General features: G+C 43.4%; 1 protein-coding gene across 1 annotated transcript in view; it reads left to right on the top strand.

Moving 5' to 3' along the window:
- Nucleotides 1-12,609: 12,609 nt before the first annotated feature.
- CUNH19orf12 (chromosome unknown C19orf12 homolog) overlaps nucleotides 12,610-12,951 on the top strand; it is an 11,110-nt gene continuing 10,768 nt past the window's right edge. The window contains exon 1 of the mRNA XM_057373161.1: nucleotides 12,610-12,904. The gene's annotated coding sequence lies outside the window, so the exon portion shown is untranslated. The remainder of the gene's footprint in view (nucleotides 12,905-12,951) is intronic.

Below are 12,951 nucleotides of genomic sequence, written 5' to 3'. Positions count from 1 at the left end.
TCACAGATACTGGAATGCAGCARAGGACCTGCATCATCCCTCTTGGTCTCCTGTTGGTGAAACTTCACATTTTGTGGTCATTTTTGGTTGATCACTGCAGAGGATTTGGCCTGTTCCACAAACACAACATCTTTGAATTCTATATGCAGTGATAATCATGGCTTATGGCAGAGGTGGGATCAATCAGCTGCTTTTTAGAAAGGAAGGGCATCTAGAGAACTGAAAGGAGAGTTCTTACCACAGAATGACAGAACAGTGGGCACTGGAAGGAGCATCTAGTCTGACTTACCAGCTCAAAGCATGGTCAGAGAACAGGTTGCTCAGGGTCTTGTCCAGACAGGTTTGGAATGCAAGGATGGTGTTTCCACAACCCCTGTGGGTAACCTGTTCCAGTATTTCAGTGGTCAAAGATAAGCTGCTGTGTTAAAAATACAGGCCATGTAAGTCAGCAGGACTGRATATCTGCTTATTTTGCATCCTATAGAGCAGCCAGCTCCCTGATACTGTGTAATTATAAGCTCTGCTGGCTTTTTACCTGTCTAGGCAAAAGATGTGAGTTTTGTTTGCTCTTTGGCCTTGCAAGAGCTGGTCAGCCCTTCCACAGAATAAATGGATGCAGGAGTAGCTGATGGATTTGCTGCTCATGTTCATAATGCTGTGGAGAGAGCTGGAGAGGCCATACCCCACTCTCCATCATTTCCTGATGGAGCAGGCAGAGAAACACGTGCTGAATTTCTCCAGATACATCCTTCCCATGCCAGACACTTTGTCAAGAGGTTATGTRAAAGGATTCAGTGTTTGTCAGGGTTTCCAGGTGTCAGGAATTGGTACACGAGCAAATCCTTCCCACTGGGAATGCAGAGCAAAGCTGACGCTGCCTGGAAGTGCCCCCTGCACGTGGTGTGCACGCTCACACTGACTCTGATGTGGCTTGGGGTCCTGTGTGTGCCCTCCTGTGGATTTCCACAAGCACAACAAATTGGATGTGACCCAGGACATTTTGGATTAACCCTGCGTGCTCGGACCATCTGTGCAGYACATGTACCACTGGGCTGCTGGTGCATCAGGGCTGGACACAGTGCAGCTTGTGCTGATGCATTTCAGTGTGGAAGAGTTCAGAACAGGATCATGGCACAATCACAAATCAGGCTTTGAACTGGGAACCTCTAGGAAGAATTCTGCCATAGGAAAAAGCTGATTTTTCTGGTTCTTCAGCCTCCTGACTTGCTAATTGTGTAGTAAGCTTTACTGTACCTTCAGTGTGCTTTCCTATGGATTTCAAGAGAATCTGGGAAGGCAGTGGTTTTTGATTTTGGATGTGTATGTCTTAACTGGAACATATTTTCTTCACCAACTGGAATTCAAACCAGAAAGAAAAAGAGAGTGAACAATTTGGAGCTGAGATGAAAATATGACCCAGGGTCATTGTCTGCTTCCAGTGTCAGGTGAGAATGCTGAGCTCCTCCAGCTGCCTTCAAATCCCCTCTCAGAATCAAGCCTAGAATGAGAAAGTGACGACGACTTCCATGTCACCTTCTCAGGTAAATACAGAAAGCTATAGTTGCCAGAGCAGTGATGAATCATGATTTCCTTCCATCCAAAGAGCCTTGGGCTTTTTCCTCATTCAAACATTTAACTTACTTGCAAGGCTGACAGAAAAGCAGTAGATTTTTTTTCCAAATATCCATTTGCCTTTCCATTTATCTACTTTGATCTAAAATATAGAACCTGATAGATGCCCTAGGTAAATCAAACATTTTCCGTCTGCCAAAACGGTTTTGCAAATGCTTATTTCATGCCATTACCATTTTTCTGTTTCTAGCAGTAAATCAAAAAGTATCAGCCATTCATCCACTTTAAAACTAATGCCTTTCCTTTGCATAATTACACATACCCAGTGGAGATCTGTGTGCACAGTAAATCTATTCCTTTAAAAGGTTTCGCCTTAAGTACCACAGTGACATAAATTGGTGAAGCGCAAATTTATTTATTTAAAAGGTTTATTCTTTTAACTGATCGGGTAACTGTTACACATCCATTGTTTGGTTTGGGTGTGGAGRGCTTTTATTAATGTATCAGATTTAATTTTGCAGCAGATGTTTATGTAGAAAGGTCTCACTCCTTACAGGACTTGTAGCAATTGATATGCGTGTGTAATTTATTCTCATTACAGGTTTATTCTTAACTGGTGTTCAGGGGGTCTTCACTGTATCTCCAGTAGATCCTTGAGAATTAAATAGTTTAACGAATGTAATGAGCAAACCTGAAAGAWGTACACGTAAAGCAGAACATGCATTTGGATATTACCTCTCCAGATTTGTAAATAACATAAGTATGGTATTAAAAGGGAATGAGAAATTGCCAAAAATAAATGTCTTTAAGTAGTAAATGCCCCGGATGGTATTTTGGCAAAGCAAAGATTTWAAAAAATGGATCTTTTCATCATTCTCATGTAAACTTGCTCATCTTTGTAAGTCATGCTTGTAGCTCTCAGGGGTGTCAAGCCTAAAGCAGACAAGCCCAGCTGGTGGAAGCCTGGGAGTGAAATGATGAATTTTTTAGCAGATCCGAGTTTATTTTTAGGCTTTATAGAATTATGTTTCATTTCCCTGTGAGTGAAATTGTAGGAAGTAGCTTAGAAGAAAAACAAATTAAGAAACTTCACCAGAACAGCAAAAAATAGCAAAACACTGGACCCTAACTACAGTTGAGCACAACATATTCTGATTGCATTTGAAATTGTGGCTACAGTTTAGTCCTGCAAATATTTACATACATCTTCAGTTTAATGCATATGAGAATTCATATGAACAAGCAGTAAGTCTGCAGAGACAGCAGACTGCAGGTTAGGTTATGGCATRGGGAACTGAACAAAATTTCTAGTGTGAATATATTTTACGTGGATATATTTTCCATGGTGCTGAATGGGGGAGTAAAGTTCCAGGTGTCTGGATTTTGTTAGGTTATACAATAAAAGAAGTGCAGAAACATTTGGGGGGAGAGGAGGGTTCATAGGAAGGTTCTGGGTCTGGAATCTTGTTAGGTTAGTGAAGATAATTTCATTAACACAATAAATATATTCAACCCTGTGATTTCACACTGTCCATTTTTTGCTGGCATTACAGAGCTGTTGGCACTCTTTCCTGCAGTTAGAAAAGAAAAACTCCATTAGTATCCAAGGCAAATCTGGGAAAATGCCATGGAGCTGGGATGAGAAGGTGCATATGATAGTTACAGATCCAGCAAGGGCTGGTTTTTTGGAGGAAGTTTATGGCACGCAGCTACACATCCCATGTCCATTAAGGTCACTCTTTTGGGATTTAGTTTTAGGTGGATTTGGCTTTTTAAGGGTTTTTTTTTTTTTTTCTACATGGAGTACATCAGAAGTTGCCAGCTGTTTTTTTTTATCAGAATTGGTGGTGGTGTTGCCATGTAGTTGCCTGTGATAGGAGGTGGATTAGTGAGTGACAAAGATGCCTCTTTGARTCCCATGTCCTAGAATGTGCTCCTGGGAGCACTGGGGACTGAAACCTTCCCAAGTGAAACAGCCTCCCCTCTGTTCTGCAGTTGGGAACCAAAGGAGCCACCTTAAAGGGTGAGAGAGTACCTCAGCTTCCACAGTGGCTCAATCTTTGTCTTCCCATGCTGTTTGCATCGATGCTAATCAATGTTAATTATGGTAGTGGGGCTTGTGATGTACTCATTACAAAAGCCATCCTATTTTTCTGTGCTTGTACAGTCTGTCACACAATAGAGCCCTGATTGGGGTTCCCTAGATGCTACAAATAGTGGTACAATTTGTTATAATAATGAATATGTGGTTCATGGTGTAAGATTACCAAACTCAGTTCATGGAGCTTGGAAGCATCACTGGCTAATCATGTTTGCTGTTACCACTGACTATTGCATTCTGGATATGTGTTGACAGTTGGGGCCTCAGCAGTGAACTAGTTAAGCTTTTGTTTTTGTTTCAATAGGCATTTCTTTTTAATTTTGCATTTGAGTTTGTGGGTTTTAATGTAAATATATGCTTGAAGTTAGCTGTGCTWAAAAACTCTTGTGATTCAGCATCCTCTATGTGCTGGGTTCACCATCCCAGCACCACTCCACGGCTGTACTGGGAGCTGGTGGGTGCTGAAGGATGCAGTGCCAGGATGATTCTTTCCCAGGCTGAAGGTTAGATGTGCAAGAGTAGGTGCTTCCTCCCAGGTGCTGAGCAGCTGCTGGGTATATTTTGTAGTGAGGATTCCCAGTTCCTTCAGGGGCTGGATATGGGTGGAAGCCYAGAGCTGGGAGCTGATGCTTTCCTTGCTCCCGAGGCTGCAGCTCCTTCTGGTGCTAAGAGCTGATAGCTGGGAGGTGCAGTCTCCTGTGATGAATTTGGTTCAGTTGTTCTGTTATCCTCACTGGAAATTTCAGCACCATTGTTTATATTAATTTGTAGAAATAATTACAATTCATCCCCTCACTCTGCACCCCCAGGCCTTACCTTTGTGGTGACTTATATAGACTTTTTTTCCTTTTTATTTTTCAGAGAAAGTTTTCCACAACATTACTGCTTGTTATCTGGTTTGTTATGGATATTGGTTCTGGTCCCATTTTTCCAATTCCCACCAGACTGCATGAATTTTAGTTACCTACWTGCATTATCTGCCTGACTCTAGTTTTCTGCTGGAGTTCCTACCAAGCCTGTGTACAAAAATGTTTTRAATTGTTAAGATGTTAGGTTACCTCTCTTGAGTGTGTATGTTGTTTTAAGAGGAATTCAAGTCAGTGTTGAGCTGCTTCTGTGTTTATAATTAATTTAAAATATTTATTATAGCAGCTAGATTTTTCCCTGTTAATGGTGYTTTACTGAAATTTCATGATCTACAGCACACCCTAGTGATATCTGGAAATCATGAAGTTACACCCARGCAATTTTATTTCCTTTGTGGTGAAGCACATCCTAGGACTCCAATAAGCAAAGTCCAGGAAAGTGAATGCCTAAATGTCTTTGTATCCAAGATGGGAAGTGGGTTTATGAAACAAAAAACAGCCTTAGAAATTGTGACTACAGGCTACTCCTCTGTGAAAAGAACATCTCTATAATGAGTTCACCTGGCTTGCAATCCATAATGTTTGACATATTTAACAACACAGAGAAAAGCAGCCTCAAGGTTATGTGAGAAGACTAAGGAATATCTGTTGGGTTCCCATTTAGACWGGAGAGAGCAACCAGATATAAATACAAGCATTGTGGAGGAAACCTGCAGGCAGATTTCATAGGTCAGAAGCACGAATGATCATTTATTATCTTGTAGCCAGAACATTAAAATTTATGCTATRTATTAAAATCCTCCTTTTGCAGAATGTCAGGTCACTTGGTTTTTCAGGTGGTGGTACCTKTATTTAGTTTTGAGTGGCCATCAGGCTCCATATGATCCTGCAGAGGTATGTGCACCTTCCTTTTTAGGCTATCATCCACTCAGTTTTTCCKGGATTTCTGTATTTCAGTCACTTGATTTCTTCTAATTTGTCTAAACACACAGWCTGTCAAGGGTTCTGAATTGGCTGCTGTTGACCCCATGATGGGGTGAGAGGAGAAAGCAGGCTTGAGAAGGATCTGAGATAGAAGTGTAATTAAGTAGACAAGAAGGAAAGCAAATATTTATCAGAGGTGAAATCAGACTGGTGATGTGTGGATAACACTGAAAGAAAGTGAAGCAATATGARCATGAGAGAGGAGTAGAGGCCCTGCCAGTTGTGGTGGCTGAAGTTAACCCTCGTGTATGGGTTCCCTTCTTCAGAGAAGGGTGAGTTAGCAGTGTTTGGTGTCCCCAGAGGTGTGACAGTGCTGCCGGGATCTGCTGTGGGTGTGCCGAGCACTGGGAAGGATCCTGTGAGCTCAGGAGGGCTGTAGAGGAGATGGTGTTRGCTGGGTATGCTCAAGCTGCAAAGAACCAAAATGTCCCAGAAAAGGCAGGTTTGGCCAGCATACAGGCAGCACTGGGGCTGGTATTACTTTCAGGAGAGGGCCATGAAACCCTGACCTAAGACAGCCTAAACCAGTACCCTCGACCAGCTCACAGCTCCAGCTTGGCTTAACTGGAAGATCTGATCCCACATCTCTGTTTCATGTACAGAGCATTCCTTTTCTATGTAAGGCAAAGCTGAAGATGGGGTCCTGCTTTCTGCCTCTCTCACGCATGAAAAATCTGTAATACTTCAGGGAGAGACATGTTCCCTTTCTCAGACCTCTGCATTGCACTCTTGTCAGGTAATCCAAACAATAATGGAAATGAGTATTTTGTTTTATGTAAATAAAAACAAAAAGTTTGCAATAATTTATGGTATTTATTTAAATGACATGCAGATTACTTTGTGAAACTTAGGGGGGAAAGCAGCACAACTGAAACAGCACAATTGTTTCCAAGAACATTCATTTCAAATCCACATACAATATTTCATTCATGCTTAATTATTTCCCCAATGCTAGTCTCAGCATTACTAGTTTCCTTTGTCTTTTTGCTTTTGCATGCAGCATGATTAGCAAAACTGCTTGTGCTCTACCAACTCCTGCACATATGGGGTTTAGCCTCATTGTTCAAGGGGTGGAGCAACAAGCAATAGGAACACTCAYGCTGCCAAATTTGGCACACGTGGGCCCTCCAAAGTATACAGATACCACCCGTTTCATTTAAATCCCTGTCTATATTTTGCACTGCTACCATAATGGCAAYTCCAGTGTCTGGGTGTATTATTGAAGCAGCTTTTCTCCCATTGTTTGTGCACTGTAATCCTGGAGGTTTCTGCAGTCATCGTGAGCAGCTCATGTGAAAGAAATCACTTTGAGCTTGCAGTGATCACTCTCTGAACCTGCTGGCAAAGGAACGGGCCACAACTAAAGCATGAAACCTGTGATSTCTCTTCAGTAGATTGCATAATTTCTTGCTTTCATGAGACTCTGTTCTCAGGTTTGGATTCACTGTTTTCTTTCGTCACCTCTGGGGCATGATGGGAATATTGGCTGAAAAAAAAAAAGAGTAATGATGCTAGCTGTAGATGTACTGCAATGGCATTTTACACACATTTCAAATATTAGCAAAGAGACACTGCTACTGTTTGACARAAATTTAGGACAGTTGTTTATTCTAACTGCAGCAAAGWCTTGGYCTTTTATTCTTCCATGGTATTGATYGAATTGGCACATCCTGCTGTGAGTCTTTCCACCAGAATTTGAGAACTTAATGTTTGTCTGCTTAGGGAAGAATAAAGAATCTCCTGGAACTTACAGAGAAAGGGCTGCCCAGTTCCCTTCCTTTCTAGCATTCAGTCGTCTGCCTGGGCAGTGCCCTCTCCTCCAGTGGCACTTGCCTCTCCTGATTGTGTATACTCACTCTGTTRTCAGTAAAGCCATTCAGCATTAGCTGTTATTTACAAATTATGCCCATGACTGGTTTTGCATGCACATCATTTTACTCCTGAAACAGTCATTTGTGGCATTTTTAAGGCAGTAGTTCCCAAGATGAGGACTRCAGAAAGCCAGCAAAAGGTCCCTTTGTAGTTTGCAAAGAGTTCCCAGTTCATTTTGTTTCCAAARTCTAGCTCATGTTATAGGACAATGTAAATGTTATATAAAAGCTGTCCTTCTCTTCATTTGGCTTAGTTCTTCAGAGAACCCTGCTGCAGCCATTTAGGCATTATGTGATCCCAAATGGTGACACTTTTGTGGTTACAAGGACACTGAAGTGAGCCATTTGTCTGCCTCATGTATGTCCTTTCATTGGAGTTTGGATAAACCCTCAGATAAACTATTTTAGATACATTCTGCAAAAGAGTGGCTATAGAATATTGTCTCTTTTTTAGCCTCTCTCTAGAATCTTGCAGGTATTTTGTGTAGCTATTTTTTAACCAGGTTTTTATTTCCATGTCAGCGTTCATCCATGCTATAACATATAAACATGTAAGCTAATTTCAGGACACCAACTTTTACATTTAGATTGCTATAGTTTTTTTCTGAAAAGGTCACAAAATGACTACTCTGTACCAGTAAACACAATTAGTGAATTAGGTTGTTGAGAACTAAAAAAAMCTGTATAAATGGCTACTGTTAAAGTCTAAAAAAGCAGGAGATAGGTTATTCCATTTGTAGGTAAGGTTATGCCTAAAATACCTTTAACAGTTTGCTTGGATAGTGCCAGCTAGCAATGTGTGCTCTGTTCCAAAGCACCAGCCTATATTTTTGGATCATCTTTCAAGACTGAGATGATATAAGGCAATTAATAGTGTTTTGTGACCTTCTGCACCAGTAGTCCATCTTTTTGGCATTAAAACTGATTTTGCCCAMCTTGGCATTTTATCACCTAGGAGTACATGGGGAGATCAAAAAGACACCTTTTACAGCAGCAGTGGAATGATTTAGTTCAGTCACACTGTTCTTCAAATTCACCRTTTCTTACAAGCTGATGAGGCAAACCTCTTCTTTGCTTAATGTCACATAAGGTACATTGAAAAGCTGTGAAGAGGCAGATGTTCTATAGCTTCACTTCATATGCAAAAACCTGTTATTCTTTATTTGCATTCAATTAGAAGTCAGACCCCAATGAATATCTAATGTAGGAAATGGGGAAAAGATTTGCCATCAAGCATATGCTTTGCTTGTAGTGGATCTCAGTAACCTGCTATTGTGCCTTCCTGCAGTGATTCGGTCATTTCTGCTGTATTAATTACACTTTCCAGCTCAGGGGTAAGGGCTGTTAATAGGTGACAACTGGAGTTACGTTCCAGCTTTTAGAAATGTTGYCTTTTCTCATTCCTTTTGAAAAGCCATTCTGCAGTTGCTAAATTTCCCTTACTAAGTAGCTCTGTTTAAGGATTTAAGTGCTACAGCATTACTTTCATACTCATTTTCTTTTTWGATATAGTTGTGCTTTGTTTGATCCTGTGAAGGCTCTCCTGGCAATCCCGAGTATATGAGGAGCTCAGAAGTTATAAAACTGTTGTGTTGTCAAGAAGGGAAGGTTCAAATGATCACWGTAATATGAAGCAGAAGTGGCAGTATCTTCCAGAACAGCTGCTGTGATTGCTGTGACCCTGTAAGAGCACACATTCCAGGGTATTACAGTACCAAGGGAGAGATGGAAGTTGTCTGGAGCCKGAGACATCAGACAGGGATAAACAAAGCTGCTTTTCATCACTGCAGCMTAGGGTTGTACAGATTCTGGAGGAAAACAAATCTCATAGCCTCCTAAACTGGGTGTGATTAGAAACTTGCTTTGTTACATCTTCCATTCCCTTTCTTCTCTTTGCACCACTCCTACCACATGTTCTGGAGAACACATGACATTTCTTCCTTCTTCCTTTTTCCTCTTTTCTCTTTGCTTTGATGTAACATTGTAAATTAAACCATCCTCRCCCATATCCAAGCAATGCATTGACACAAAAGGGAAACCTTGAGAGTATTTTTAGGTGCTTTGCAAACTTAAGCAAATAGATCAATATTACTTCACAYATGCCTCAAGTTTGGAATTATTCTTTGTCCTACCATTGTGATAATAAAAAATTCAAATATTTTAAGGGAAAAAAAAAGGCGCAACTAGGTGAAATGATGAAACTAAGTCTGTCACATACAGTTGCCTAATCCTTGTGGTTTTTTCTGGGAATCTCTAGCACAGAGTAAAATATAGAGAAACAACAAGATTAAGTGTTTCATCTAAAAAAAAAAATCRAAAACAACTGTCATGGTTTCCTGTGAARGTTATAGGTATTTCATATAATTGGATCAGGTATTTCTGGCCAGTTTCTCCAGACTGAGCCTGCTTCTGATGGGCATTTTCTCAAGATGCGCTAAAGGACAGGCTGAAAGCCAGAATGAATCATTGTTTTGGTAGCAACAGCCCATCTCCAGCTGAAATTGTTTGTGGTGCCCCTTGGCCCATCTCTTAGTATGTCAAAAGCTGTGAAAACATGAGGCTGAGGACAGACTTGAAGGGGCTTGCAGTTATTTTGGGTTATTTGGGGTATGTTAGGGAAGCATTTGACAGAAATCTGCCAAGTGGCTGATCAGACCAGAACACCAGTGCACCACTGCTGTGGTTGGTTTCTGATGCCTGCTTTTGACACATAATGAGGATTTTTGGGAGTGAAAGTGAATGTGGTTTTTATCTTGATTTTTAAAAGCATGGTGTTCCTAGTAACCTGAAGAGGAAAAATACATAAAGCATCCTGATACAGGAAATGAAATAGTGAATCAGTGCTGATAAAAGGGATGGGGGAAGAGCAATGRCATCCAGTATTTATTAAAAGCACAGTGCAGTGAATATGGAATCACAGCATGGGTCAGGTTGGAAGGGTCCACAGTGGGTCATCTGATCCCACCTCCCTGCTCAAGCAGGGCCATCCCAGAGCACATGGCACAGGATTGTGTCCAGACAGTTCTGGAATATCCCCAGGGAGGGAGCCTGTTCAGTGCTCGGTCACAGCACAGCGAGGAAATTCTTTTTCATGTTCTGGTGGGCATCAGTTCTGGGTATCAGTTCCTGCCCATGGCCTCTTGTCCCATTGCTGGGCCCCACGGAGCAGAGSCTGGTCCGTGCTCTGACACCTCCCAGCGGATRCTGACAGGGATGAATGAGGTCCCCKCTCAGTCATCTCSTCTCTAGGCTAAACAGGCCCAAWTCCCTCRGCCTGTCCWYSTAWGAGAGRTGCTCCAGTCCCTAAATACACAGAGAATAGTGAGATTATTGACAGGATCTGATTTGCAACAGGACTRCCTTGAACTGCTCTCACTCCCCCAGCTCCTAGAATTAAGAAGCACATCTGAACGTCTGTACCCGGACAAAGCTGCCCCTGTTTGTGTTGAGGAGGCCCTTCCCGAGGTGCAGGAGCGGGGATGCGGGTTTTCCCGAGGTGCAGGAGCGGGGATGCGGGTTTTCCCGAGGTGCAGGAGCGGGGATGCGGGTTTTCCCGAGGTGCAGGAGCGGGGATGCGGGTTTTCCCGAGGTGCAGGAGCGGGGATGCGGGTTTTCCCGAGCTCAGGAGGAGGTGCGGGCTCTCCCGAGGTGCGGCCGCCGCCAGATGGAGCCGCCGGGCAGCGGGACATGGGCGCGACAAGAACCCATGGCGGGGAGAGCGACACAGCGGCGGGATCCAAACCCCCGAGTGAGAGCTGTGCTGACAGACGAGCATCGCTGAGCGCTCACCAAGGACAGTAACAGTATATTCCACCAGATCCTGCCTGGGAAGCACGGACAGAACCGAATCGTAACCCAGSTGATGCAAGAAGCAGGTTCCCGTTAGAAGGAGATTACCATTGTCTGCAGCTGAGTCAGAGTTTGTGTAAGAGTGTAGTGCGATTGCAACAGCATGTACAGCACTGAAGATACACCCTATACTGSCATCTTACATTTCGATTTTAGTAATTTCTATCACACTAATAAATAGGCCTAATAAATACCTTCTGATGCAGCCCTAATAACCCATGTGTATTTTTAACTGGGGTAGAGACGTAATGATTTGGTTTAGCATAGTGATAAAAATTCCCTCCTTTGATGGTTGGCAGACTTCATTGCTTTTAATTTTGCCCCTTGGAAAGCTGCTTACAGCTGGAATTCGGGGTGTTACTTTTTAAAATGTACATGGCATTTAGGTTCTTTGCTCATTTTAGGAATTACATTTGTCTTTTACATCCAAATCATAAAAATCAAGAGCATCAGTAGACCTGTAACATTTTGAGTTGTTACACAGAGAGTTATTTTATGTGATCGTATAAAGCATGGGGAGGTTAAGAAGTCCCCAGTGCAGCCACAGGAAAGGGAYAAAAAATGCGGTTTTATTTCACCTTCATTTTTTCATCCTGCATTTTTGTCTTTTGAACAAGGAATTGACAGGAGATGGTTTATCTTAAATCAGAAATGAAATCATAGTAACATCTTAGTTTACAAAGCCAAAAACCTCTGTTATTAAACCATTCTTGAGGAAATGACAGCATTTTTAACATTAGGCAGTAACTTTTCCAAGACTGTACTGCTATTACGAACCAGTGTGATATTTCAGGAGCCATATGTGACACAGCTGTTTTAATGCTCGTTTGATTGCTCCTGGTGCTCTATCAGACTAGCACACTGCATTTTACTGAGCTGGTGACTGAAACAAACCTGGATGATAAGCATGCAAAAATATCCTGAGATTAAATTCTCAGAGCAGGGCCAGGCATGTCCCAACAGCGTTCTGTGGTAGGCAGCCCCTTTTCTCCTCATCCCAACCTGGTGTTGAACACTTCCAGGGTTGGGGCAGCTAAAATGCCTGTCCTTCCCTATTCCAATGCCTCACCACAGAGAATTTTTTTCCTAATCTCTAATCTAAACCTACTCTCTGTCAGTCTGAAGCCGTTCCCCCTTGTCCTGTCACTACATGCTGTAGTAAATAGTCTTGCCCCATTTTTCCTCTAAGTTTCCTTCAGGCATTGGAAGGGCACAATTAGGTCACCCCGAAGATGCTCTTCCCCAGGCTGAACAATCCCAACTCTCTCTGCCTTTCCTCCCAGGAGAGGCGCTCCATCGCTCAGATCGCCGCGGTGCCTGCTCCGGGCCCGTCACAGCGTGTGACACCGGCACAGAGCCGTGTCCGCACCGCGCCGTGTCCGCACCGCGCCGTTCCCAGCCGCGCTGCCGGCTCCGGGAGCGGCCCAGCCCGGGGCGGGCGGAGGCGGCGGCTCAGAGCGGCGGAGCCGGTGCGGAGGGACCGGGGCTGCGTTGGAGGGTGCGGGCCGCACTGCCCAGGCTCAGGCCCCGCTGCCCGGGCCCAGCGCTCCGCGGCTGCCGGAGCTGAGGGCGGGCCGGGCCGGGCGCTGCGCGGGGCCGCCCCTTCTCCGCGCCGCCGCTGTTTCCTGCCCGGCCGGCGGAGAGCCGGGCTGCCGGCGGAGGTAGGCGGGGGAAGGATGAAAGGAAGGAGGGAGGGAAGGAAGAAAGA

This window comes from Malurus melanocephalus, unplaced genomic scaffold (genome assembly GCF_030028575.1).
Source record: "Malurus melanocephalus ecotype Western Australia unplaced genomic scaffold, MMel_1.1 scaffold_188, whole genome shotgun sequence".
Lineage (NCBI taxonomy): Eukaryota > Metazoa > Chordata > Aves > Passeriformes > Maluridae > Malurus > Malurus melanocephalus.
Note: the sequence above shows the minus strand (reverse complement) of the source record. Positions and strands in the feature narration are given on the sequence as shown.